Consider the following 12,615-nt stretch of genomic DNA (forward strand, 5'->3'; position numbering starts at 1 on the left):
AGTTAGAGGAGAGAATACGGGGGATAACGGGGGATAAATGGAGGTGGATGGAGACTTGACTTGGGACGGTGAACACACGATACAGTGTAGAGATGATATGTTGTAGAATTGTGCACCTGAAACCTTGTCATCCAAATGAATCGAATAAAAAACAAAATAACAAACGTTATAGAACACTAAAAAATAAACTTATATAAGTATAATAGAAAAAGAAAAAACACTTTCTTTCAGAATACAAAGTGTATTCCCCAAGACTCTCATTTCTGTTTTAAATATCCTGTGAGATCAGTGGAGGCAACTTATACTTCACCTTTCAATGGGGAAACTGAAACACAAGAATGGTGAAAATAACTTTCACAGGGTGTGTTCTATTTTAGCATGGCTTACGTGTTCCAAACTCCAAGTGCGTGTCATATGCAGATAGACATTGATACCAACAATGCTATAGTGCTATTTATATAGTGAATTTAGGAACTGCCAAAGTTCTCAGGAGAATCCCATGAGAGTGTCAACTGTCTTCCACAATTCAACCTCTTGGGACACAGAGTCTATGAGAACAATCTGGGACTTAAAATATACACAAGACACCACCACATATAACAAAAATTTTGTTTTTACAAAGTTGAGTCATGATGTGGTATATGAAATGGAGAGAGTAAGGAAATGTATAAAGAATTATAAATGGAAAAGCATTTTCTCCCTTAAATACATTTATCCTCACTTGCTAGATAATTATATTTTATTTTAAAAAAGAAGACATTTATTAACAAGCAGATGGGTAGCAGAACAGTTTGAAGAGTGCAGATTGAAGAACACTGCATTAGATGATTTTTATTTAAAGTCCTATGACTCAGAAGATAAATTGATTAGCTTTGTTAGAATAATGACCATTGATTTCAAGATTGATCTTTAAGAAAGCAACATCTGTCCATTTATCTACTGATGGACACTTGGGCTGCTTCCAATTCTTGGCTATCTTATATATAAAAAGGTGATATGTAAATTGACCCTCATGCCCTCATAAAATGGCTGCCTATGACAAGGCTTGCAGGGGGGTTAATGAGGGGTGCCCAACTTACTGAACAAATAGGCTGTGTGGGGTGACCCGTCCAGCAGTGAGGTTAGTGAGGATGACCAAATGACTGAACAGCAGGCTTGCAGGGGGGTCAGGAGGGGTGACCAGGCTGGCAAGGGGGGCAGACGGGGGTGACCAGGCCAACAGGGGTTCCATGAGGGGTGACCAGGCGAGCAGGAGGGGGGCAGTTAGGGGCAACCAGGCAGGCAGGTGAGTTATTAGGAGCCAGTGGTCCAGGATTATGAGAGGAATGTCCAACTGCTGGTTTAGGCCGGATCCCCCAAGGGGTCCTGGATTGGAGAGGGTGCAGGCCAGGCTGAGGACCCCCTACATGCACACATTTCATGCACCAGGCCCCTAGTTGTAAATAATGCTGCAATGAACACAGGGCTATTTATATTCTTTTAAACCAATGTTTTAGCTTTCTTCAGATATATTCCCAGAAATGGGATTGCTGGGTCATAGGCAGTTTCATTTTTAATTTTTTGAGGAAATTCCATACTATTTACACAGTAATTGCACCAGTCTGCATTTCTACCAGCACTTGCTGTTTGTTGATTTATAAATAGTAGTGATTCTGACAAGTGTGAGGTGATATATCATTGTGGTTTTAATATGAATTTCTCTTGATGATTGCTAATGCTGAGCTATGATACATTTATACAATGGAATACTACTCAGTTGTAAAAGGGAAGGAAGCCTTATCTCTTGTGACAGCATGGATGGACCTGGAGAGCATTATGCTAAGTGAAATAAGTCAGTCAGAGAAAGGCAAGTACCATATGGTTTCACTCATTTGTGAAATCTAATAAACAAAATAAAGTAATAAACAAAGTAGAAACAGACTCATAGAGAACAGACTGACAATTGTCAGAGGAAGAGGGGTTTGTGGGTATGGGTGAAAAGGTGAAGGGATTAAACAATAAAAACCAAAAACCAAAAACAAAAAAACAACTCATGGACACAGACAATAGCAGACAACAGCATGGTGATTACCAGAGGAGAAGAGGGGTGGGGGAGAGGTGGGAAAGGTACATTGGTGATAAATGGCAATGGAAGGAGAGTTGACTTGGGGCGATGAACACACCATACAATATACAGATGTATTATAGAGTTGTACCCCTAAAACCTATATAATTTTATTAACCATTGTCACCCCAATAAATTCAATAAATAAAAGAAAGCAACATTTGATGTCTTAATTTTAGAATCTAGGTAGTGATTTAAATTTGAGATAATAGAAACCATTTTTCTTCTGAAAGATAAGCAGGAAAAAAGTACAATAATAGAAATCCTATTCCATCTCAAATTATTGGAGAGAGAGAAAGATGCTATTTTGAATCAGAAAGCATCAACAATGACTAGGAAGGAGAATCTAAGTGTATGCAGATAATGAGCTCTCCTAGCAATACTTCCTTGACTCTTTCTAAACAAGTTAGATTTGTTTCGTGAGAGAGGGTAAAAATGGTCACATTTTTAGAAGAACAGCTAAACACAGTGCTAATCGGCACATCCAAACCTCCCAGTTCTATTTTCCTTAAGTATGCTGGTGAAATACAAACCACTAACCCTTTTGCCCTGCAGGTGTGGCTCAGTGCCGACCTATGAGCCAGGAGGTCACGGTTCGATTCCTGGTCAAGACATATGCCCGGGTTATGGGCTCAATCACACACTTCCACAAAATGGGGTGTGCAGGAGGCAGCCAATCAATGGTTCTCTCTTATCATTTGATATTTCTATCTCTCTCATCTCTCTCCCTTTCTCTCTGAAATCAATAAAAATGTTTTGTTTTTTTTTTAAATCCCTAACCCTTTTTACAGCCAGCATGGAGAGTGGTGGGAGAGGAGCTCACAACATGACGACCCGAGGCCAGTCCAGGTGTTGCCAACAGCTAATGGCATGACCTTAGGGAAGTCATGTTTCTCAATGGGTGCACTAACTTGCCCATTTGTTTTAGCACCAACACTTAATTGGTCATTTTAAAACCTGAAGAGAAACTTTGACTCTTCTCCTATATCTCCCATGTGTAATCAGTGATTAAATCCTCATGATTTTTTCTTAAAGGATATCAAATCTATCTTCCTTTTTCAGTCTTATTATCATCATCCAGGTTCTCAACCTCCTAAATCACTCTAATCACTTTCCTCCATCTCCCTGCTCTCCCACACTTGTCAAAATAATATTGTTAAAGACCTGGATCACCTTGTTACTTACTGCTTCAATTGTTCCTCAATATTTGTAGGACAGCATGTAATAATCTGAAGCCTGGCCTTAGGGTTTTAAAAAATCTAGCCTCACCTGCTCTTCCATCTTTTCTCTCACTACTTTCCAACACTACACAAGATTGCCTGCCTCCGCCCCTTCCCCTTGCTCTATTCCTCGTAGAGCCCTGTCCTCAAAGCCAACATCCTTATTTCACTTCACCTCACGTAGTTTCTCTTCCACCTGTCTCTATTGGCATATCATCTGTGTGTGCATGTGTGTGTGTGCGTGCGCATGTGTGCCTGTTGGTTGTTTCATGGCAGAGAGTGTGAGGGCTATGCAACTGTGATGTCTATAAAAAGTAACTTTAATTAGAACTTTTTCCTTGGCAGTTTCTTTTTTCAGCATTACTGAAGTAAAACTGACAAATCTGTAAGATACATATATCTGATGTACAATATAATAATTTGATATATATGCACATTGTGGAAGAATCCCTCTCATGAAGTTATTAAGAAAAATATTCACCACCTCCCATATTTAAACTTCTCTTATTTTGGGCGAGAACATTTAAGTTCTACTCTCTAGCAAATTTCAATTATATGACACGGTGTTATTATAGTCACCAGGTTATATATTAATTCCTCAGACTTTATTCATCTTATAATTAAAAGTTTCTACCCTTTTATCAAGTATCCACATTCTTTCTGTCCAAGATCTAGGCCATGACATGCCACGTTTTGTGTGTGAAGTCTCCTCTATTTTAGTCTAGACAAGCTGTTGTACCATTCTTTGGACGTCCAAAGTTCTTATCTGTACCACGTGGGTACATGGGCGATGTTTATTGGTGGGATACGATTATGTTGCATAAGATGCTCCGACTCCCTTTGACTCTCTCTGGAAAACCTTTCCCTGCTCCAGGGTGGCTTTGCTCTTCTACCTTCAACGTGCTTCCCCCGTGTAACTTCATGGCGTGTTTGTATTCCTTACACACAATTTTACTAAAAGCGTAGTCTTCTCATGAGGTCTTTCTTGATGACCCCATTTTCAACTACTACCTCAACAAGCCCCCGATTTCTTTTTCCTACTTTAACATTTTATGCTTAGCACTTCTTTTTTAAAATATATTTTATTGATTTTTTACAGAGAGGAAGGGAGAGGGATAGAGAGCTAGAAACATTGATGAGAGATAAACATCAACCAGCTGCCTCCTGCACACCCCCCACCAGGGATGTGCCCGCAACCAAGGCACATGCCCTTGACCGGAATCAAACCTGGGACCCTTCAGTACGCAGGCCGAACGCTTTTATCCACTGAGCCAAACTGGTTTCGGTTGCTTAGCACTTCTTGATGTTTAACATACTGTAACCTTTTATTGTTTTATCTTATTTATGACTGAGTCACACTCTAGATTCTAAATTAAACAAGGAGAAAAACTTTTATCTGATTGGCTTATTAATGCATTATAGTTCCTAAAGAGTGCCTGGTATTTGATAGATACTCAAAAATACTTTAAAAATAAATTCCCTATTAAAAAACTGAAAGCAGCATTAATAATAGTAATTAATAACATAAAATATAAGATTAAGAACTTATTATGTGCCAGGCCATCCACATATTGTCCATATAATATTATATGATCCCATTAGTATTAATTATGATATATTTGCCTAGTAAAACAATATCTAAGGAGGTTAAATAATTTTCCAAAGGACATATAGCTAATAAATGTTACTAAAAGATAAGCCCTAGGCTTATTTGTCACTGAAAATAAGTTCTAGACTGAGCTTTTTTAACTATAAGAAAATAAAGGCAAAATAAGATGTTTTTTGGACATGAGGAAAGAACTCCTTTTGGAGTTTACTTATAAAACCTTTTTTTTTATTTTACACATATCCAATACATTAATTTCCTGACTACATATCTTTTTAGTAATTTATCTTGCACTTTTCCCTAAGCTTCTGCACTTTCTTACCCACCCTTCACCTCCAATAAGTGACAAACTTATGACTTCACGAAAGAGATAAAAATTCCATTTAAAAAAGCTCTCAGTTTTCATGTAAGGTCAAGCACAGAGTGAGAAGTCACAGTCCTCACAGCGAGAGAGGCCACACGTGCACTAGGGGAGGAGGGGAAACGCTAAGAACGCTTTATTCGTGATTACCTAAGATTTTCCAGCATGAGAGGGGAAAGAGGAAGTCTATTTTCAGTGACAATGATTACTCTAAAAACATGAACATGCAAGGGAAAATTTTCATTCTGAGAGTCACTGCGTTGCTGCGTTCTCTCTCTTCTGCAGAGTGACTTGAATTCCCAGGGCAGAGAGGTAATCTAGGCAGAGGCACTCGCCCCATGTCACGAAAATGGCAACATCCAGGAATCATGGGAGTTGAACTGAGGACACCCTGGAAAGGATTTCTCAGCACCGGGTCAGTCTCTCAGAAGGATCAAGTGGCAGAGTGCATACTTCGTGTCTGGAGTGAGAGCAGAGATTATAGCTACACGGGCTTTTTAGAAGATTTGTTTTGTGAATGCATCAACAAAATTCAGCGACACCCAAGCTGAACTACCTCCTAAAGGAGCTGCCAAAGGAAAAAGAAAAGCCTCATTCTCCCTTTTCTCTAACCTCTATTTTCTTTCCTACAAGGCCCCTGTTATTGTAACTGGCTTATAGTACTTATAGTAAAGAAAAAACTATATATGATAGAATTCATGGTAGTCTTCATCTTAAATATATATTTTTTGGGAGGCGGGGGGGAATACACCAGTTCCCTACTTCTATTCATCCTTATATGTGATAATGATCTGATAAATAACCCTTCGGCCGGGACATCCATTAGCAAGTCACTGGCATTCAGAACAAACTGAACTTCATCAAGATCAACTAAGAACAGGATATAAAAAGTGTTTGGTGTTTCCCTTTCTGTCAGTACCTCTATTTGTGTTTTTTAGAAAAATCATGTGGGGGGAAAAATCATGTGAAATAGCACATAGATTTTCCTGATTCCTATCATTCTATACTTCAGTTCTCCACTAGTTATGTGGAGCCAAATTGTCATGAAACCCAGCTGCCTAGGCTCAGCCGGTACTCCCTTTTCAGCCCAGCATATAACAACGGGACAGAATTCTTTGGGTCTTGAACAAGACTGAGACCAAGTGGCCATGGTGAGGTAAAAGTGGACAGGAGAGACTCCATGATGAGTGGTTCGTGGTATCACATTTGTCCATGCTTATTGTGGTATTTGGGTGGCTCTAATCTTTCTTTTCAATTCACAGATATTAAGAATCTGATGAAAATCTTTTCTCTAGATACAAACCAAAAAAATGTATATACACAAAACTCAGCATGTAATTTTGGGGAATTCATAGATCTAAGCCCATGGTTGGCCAACGGCAGCTTGCAAGCCACATGTGGCTCTTTGGCCCCTTGAGTGTGGCTCTTCCACAAAATACCGCGGCCTGGGTGAGTCTATTTTGAAGAAGTGGCGTTAGAAGGAGTTTAAGTTTAAAAAATTTGGCTCTCAAAAGAAATTCTAATTGTTGTATTGTTGATATTTGGCTCTGTTGACTAATGAGTTTGCCGATCACTAAGCTATGTGTCCAAAGACTGTTGAGAGAGTACAGAGTAACTCAGAGTTGAGGTGGGAAGAGACACTGACCATTACAATGGGCATAAGCTTCTGGCAAACCAAGCACCGGCGATCCCCACTGTCTTACCAGCAGCTCTATCCCTCACTGCTCCTCCTGGATCATGGCCTGCTGGCTGCTGTTGAGCCCATCTCCTGCTTCCAAGCGTGGTAACTCAGCAAGAACAAGGGCGAGTAAACAATCTTGAGAGGGTCTGCTGCTGAATGTTGGCCAGCCTGGGAAAGACACAGAGTGAATATTTTTAAGTTAGCAAAAAGGAACAAGGCATGCACATCTGGTATGAAAGCTATTACACAGAGTTTAAATAGTTTAAGATGACCATAATTGGATATTTCCACGACACCGTGGCTGTTAAAAAAAAAAGAAAAGAAAATGAAGGTTGGAGGATAGTCCTCGAAGGAGTGACACTCCCAAATGCACCATGATAATATTATCTAATATTTGCAGCGCACTTTGCAATGCCCAGAGCGCCTCTGCCTGCTTCAGTGCTCCTCACATCTTGATTGTGAAAATCAATTAGGCTTGGGGCCACTGGCCTCGTCCTCCGTCTGTTTAATCCAATAGCTCTCAGCCTGGGTTGTAACAGTATCACCTGTGTGTGAAGCGGAGGCCTCCGCTCAGAGATTCCGATTTGTTGGGCTAAAATGAAGCCTTATTCCCCCGGGGACCTTAAGGCACAGCCAGGATTGAGACTCATTCGTTTAAGCCCTTGTACTTGTTGAGATGTAGCACTAATTTAACTAATTTAAGCCAGTGTTTATTCAGAACACCATAGCAAAGCAATGTGCTGAGTGCTACACACACCTTAAAACTATAACCCAATAAAATACACACTTTAAAAATATGACCAAAGTGCACCGGTCAAAGATACAGTAAAAATCTTGGGTGCTACGAAAAGTGGAGATTCCCATCCGTGAAATAAAGGAGAAAGTTCAATGGTTTCAGAAAGTCTTCTGAGTTCGGAGAGCACGGTGGGATTCAGAGAAAGACAAGAAGGACAGGAAGAAAACACGTTTCAGGCACTCAGAGCTGTAAGATCTGAACAGCAAAAGGAGAGAGAATAAAAAGTCCATTCTTTAAAGGAACATCGTAAGAATTCCAAGAGGCAGATGTGAGCCAGAACATGAAGAGTATTGTTAAAACGACTAAAGGAGTTGGGCCATTTTCCCAAATATCTGACAATACTATCTGGAACAATATTAGGAGCTGTTGAAGGCTGATGTCCCAACAGGTCTTAATAAATTTACTGGGTTCTTAGTGCATGCCAGACAGTGCTGGATGCATTACATACGTTACCTCATTTAACACAACAGCTGGTGAAGGAGTTATTGTCCCTATTGTACAGAGTAAGACGAGAGGTACCTTGATTTTCTGACACAGAGCTGGAAATGGTGTGCAGAGACTGGGGTGTGCTCTTTCTTGACAAATACGGCATCGTGTAGGTTTTTAAAAATTGAGAACTAGTTCACATCCTTTTAAAATATACAATCCGGTGTTTTTAGTATTTTCAAAAAGTTGTACCATTAGTGCCACTATCTAATTCCAAAACAATTTTATCACTCCCCAAATAAATCAGTACCCATTAGGAATCATTCATTCCTCCTCTGCCTAATTGAATTTCTATCTCTATGAATTTGCCTATTTTGGACATTTCTAATAAATACAATCATATAAAATTTAGCTCTTTGTATCTAGTTTCCTTTACTTAGCATAACATTTTTAAGGAGAGAAGGAGAGAGACATAGAAACATCAATGATGATGAGAGAATCACTGATCGACCACCTCCTGTATGCCCCCTCCCATGTATCCAGCCTGCAACTCGGTCATGTGCCCTGGCCAGGAATAGAACGGTGACCTCCTGGTTCATAGGTCACTGCTCAACTATTGAACCATACTGGTTGTGCAGCTCCTTCCTTTTTAAAGGCTGAATCATATCCATTACATTTTTTTTAAACCATTCATTTGTCAACAGACACTTGGGTTATTCCCACCTTTAAGTCATTGTGAATAATGCTGTTTTGAACATGAGAATTCATTGTTATAAGTTTTTGTGTGAACATATGTTTTCCATTCTTTTGGGAGTGGAGTTTTGAGGAGGGGAATTGCTGGATCATATGATAATTCTGTTTAACCTGCTAAGGAACTGTCAAACTGTTTTTTGAAAAGTGGCTGTAGTATTTTACATTTCCATCAGCCATGTATGAATGTTCCAATTTCCCCACATCCTCGCCAACACTTGTTATTGTCTTTTTTATTATAGTCGGAGCAAAGTAGTAGAAGTTTATGGTGTTATAACTTATTACAAGCATGATACTGTATTGGCATATTGCAACAGTTCAAATGGAAAACGGCAAGAGAATAAGAGGGTTCCAGAGGAAATGAGACAAAATGATCAAGCAGGAAAATATTACTGATTGAGAAGTGGACTTTAGTTAACATTCTAGATGTAGGAAGAAAAAAAAAGACAATTATAATAATAAAGCTTTGAGTTTGGTAGCTTGAGAGAATGGTGGTATTAATCACAGAAACAGATAATTCTAGAAAGGAATCTGAAATGGCAAAAGAGATGTTGACATGCTATATTTGTGGAAGCTATATAATCCAAACAAATAAGTAGTTATCAGGCAGGTGAAGTTCAGGAGGTCAGGGTTGGAGACAAAGAAATATGTCTTGCTTTTAGGAGGGATCAAAGAAGCCTCGGTAACACTGGAAAGGCGTCCTTGTATATGCTTACATTCCTAAGGCTGGGCTTCGCCACTTACGTACCAAACATTAAGGAAGGCAGAGGAACAAAACTACACACTTGCCTTCCTGTAGTTTTTGTTGTTGTTGCTGCTTAAAATGGTAACACAAAATTTAAATAGTAAAAGTAGCATGCTTTACGCTTAGAGTTTTACCAGGACTTTAGCTATAAGACCCTTGAATTGGTGTTTGATTTTTACTGATACTTTGGGGCATTCAGGACAGGGGTGCTCTTGGGCCAGGACAGTGTGAGTAGGCTGAGTGGCACTGCCCTCTGAGGGCTGGTATCAGATCAGAATTCCTAGAGCCATGGTCAGCAAACTGTGGCTCGCGAGCCACATGCGGCTCTTTGGCCCCTTGAGTGTGGCTCTTCCACAAAATACCACGGCCTGGGTGAGTCTATTTTGAAGAAGTGGTGTTAGAAGAAGTTTAAGTTTAAAAAATTTGACTCTCAAAATAAATTTTAATTGTTGTACTGTTGATATTTGGCTCTGGTGACTAATGAGTTTGCTGACCACTGTCCTACAAGCAGTTAGCAGGTTGGCTGGGAACCAAACTGGCAAACTCTCAAGGAGGGATGTGAAGTTCCCGTTTTTCTATGTCTCCAGCAACCCCCTAATAAAAAGAGACCACCTCAGCAAATAGAATGTGCACCTGTGAGAGATCATGGGTCTCTGGTGAGAGCACAGTTCCTCGGTGGTCAACACTCGCTTTGTTCAGGTGTGGAAGGGCTCCAATATGGTAACATTCAGAAATTAATGCAGTCATGACTTGTGTGTTTGGGCACCTGTTCTGAAAGAGAAGTTGAGTGATACTATTTATGAGGCTATGCTCAATAATCTTAAAGAAGATGCAAAATACTGGCAGTCAGCAATCTTACTAAGGGTATGTGGTTCCAAGACCAATTTTTCTTTGTTCCCCTAAATTGAAACCTATTCTGGTATATGCTGAGATTATAGAAAAAACAGAAACAAAAACAAAAACACTTAGAATGCAGAGCAGAATAAACATGAGGGTAACTGTTGCTAAGACAGGTTCAGACAAGAGCCCGTGAGAGACGTTGAGAGATATCTAAGAATGGAAGCGTATGAGTTCATTTAAATGTTCTTACTCCCACACACATGCCTGCATTTTTAATTAAATGAAATAAACCTCATTGTCAAAGTTGCAATCTTCTAAGGCAGGGGTCCTCAAACTTTTTAAAGTGGGGGCCAGATCACGGTCCCTCAGAGAGCTGGAGGGCCGGACTATATGAACTACTAATTCCTACTGTAACACCTCGGCTGCGCTCACTGCCCAAAAAACCTGGCGGGCTGGATCAGACTCCTCTGCGGGCCGCATGTGGCCCGCGGGCCGTAGTTTGAAGACCCCTGTTCTAAGGGTATGTGGTACCAAGACAGATTTTTCTTTGTTCCCCTAAATTGAAACCTATTCTGGTATATTTTATCTTCATCAACTGTACACTGTGTTTTAAAAGGGTAATATGTACTTTCTACAATACTTTTCAGAATGTAGGTGAAAAAGAACAAAAACAGCTAAGATTTCTTGAATGTCTTCATCACTTATTCCTATAAACTCTATCGGTCATGCCCCTCAGCACACACTTTGCAGGTGGCAGACCCGTGTGCCTGGGCTCCATACCATGCCTCACGGCTGAGAATCCGTGAAGAAAACATCTCATGTTGGTTAAAGGTCAGTTATCCTACATTTCAAACCCCAGAAAAAGATACTTTCTCTCAAAAAGTAAACACAACTTTTCTCTACAAACCAGCCGCTCCACCTGTGAGCATGTGTGTATCCATGTGAACTGTGCACTGTATACAGAAATCTTTCTTTGGGCTTTAAATATATTGTCCTTTTAACAGCTGGATCCCTCCATGATCAGAAGTCATTAAATACTTCCGACACAAACAGGGGACTGTTATCCTGTGGAATCTAGTCCTTTGTTGTTGGTTCTCACCCGAGGATAGTTTTTCCATTGATTTTTAGAGAAAGGGGAAAGGAGAATCGGAGGCAGGGAAGGAGGGAAGAAGGGAGAGAGGGAGGGAGGGAGGGAGGGAGATAGAAAGGAAGGAAGGGGAGAGAGAGAGAGAGAGAGAGAGAGAGAGAGAGAGAGAGAGAGAGAGAGAGAGAGAGAGAGAGAGAAACACATGGATGTGAGGGAGAACACGGAGATTGGTTTCCTCCCACACACAACCCAGGTACGTGTCCTTGACTGGGAATTGAACCCAAGACCCTTTGGTGCACGGGCTGACACTCTAACCACTGAGCAGCACCAGCCACGTGTCTTCAAAGCTTCTAAGTAATAGACGTTTCTTTCTGTTGTAATGCTGCCGTGGCTAAAGTAGGCCTTCCTTCCCCCGGCTGCCGGCACGGCTTCCCTCTGGCACCCAGGACCGGGCTTCCCCCGAAGCCCTGGCTTCGTCAGGAAGGTCATCCAGAAGGATGCCCAGTCTAATCAGCATATTATGCTTTTATTATTATAGATTACTATAGATGGAGATGTGCCCAGTATGTTTTTAAAATATATATATTTCTTTATTAATTTCAGAGAGGAAGGGAAAAGGAGAGATAGAAACATCAATGATGAGAGAGAATCGCCCCCTACTGGGAATCGAGCCCACAACCCAGGCATGTGCCCTTGGCCGGAATCTAACCTGGGACCCTTCAGTCTGCAGGCCAATGCTCTATCCACTGAGCAAAGCTGGCTAGGGCGATGTTCAGTATCTTAAATCTGAAAAGCCAGTACAGGGTATGGTTTAGTTTTCATTAACTAAAACAGGAAACAATTCTCTAAGACAGAATTGCCATTCCCAACGCCCAAGTATTTTGGGAATCTCCTCTAGAAATTAGATGTAATGAAGGAGAAGAAAGGGATAAAGAAAAGTGTGTATTCATTTTAATGGTTCATCTGTCATTTCCTATTTCTCCATACAAGGAATATTAG

At 40.4% G+C, this 12,615-nt stretch overlaps 1 protein-coding gene across 1 annotated transcript in view; it reads right to left on the reverse strand.

Moving 5' to 3' along the window:
- The window catches only part of TET2 (tet methylcytosine dioxygenase 2), a 117,865-nt gene that overhangs the window by 76,960 nt on the left and 28,290 nt on the right, over positions 1 to 12,615 (reverse strand). The window contains exon 2 of the mRNA XM_084861455.1: positions 6,995 to 7,140. The gene's annotated coding sequence lies outside the window, so the exon portion shown is untranslated. The remainder of the gene's footprint in view (positions 1 to 6,994; positions 7,141 to 12,615) is intronic.

The sequence above is a fragment of the Pipistrellus hanaki genome (assembly GCF_964339955.1).
Source record: "Pipistrellus hanaki genome assembly, chromosome: 1".
Classification (NCBI taxonomy): domain Eukaryota; kingdom Metazoa; phylum Chordata; class Mammalia; order Chiroptera; family Vespertilionidae; genus Pipistrellus; species Pipistrellus hanaki.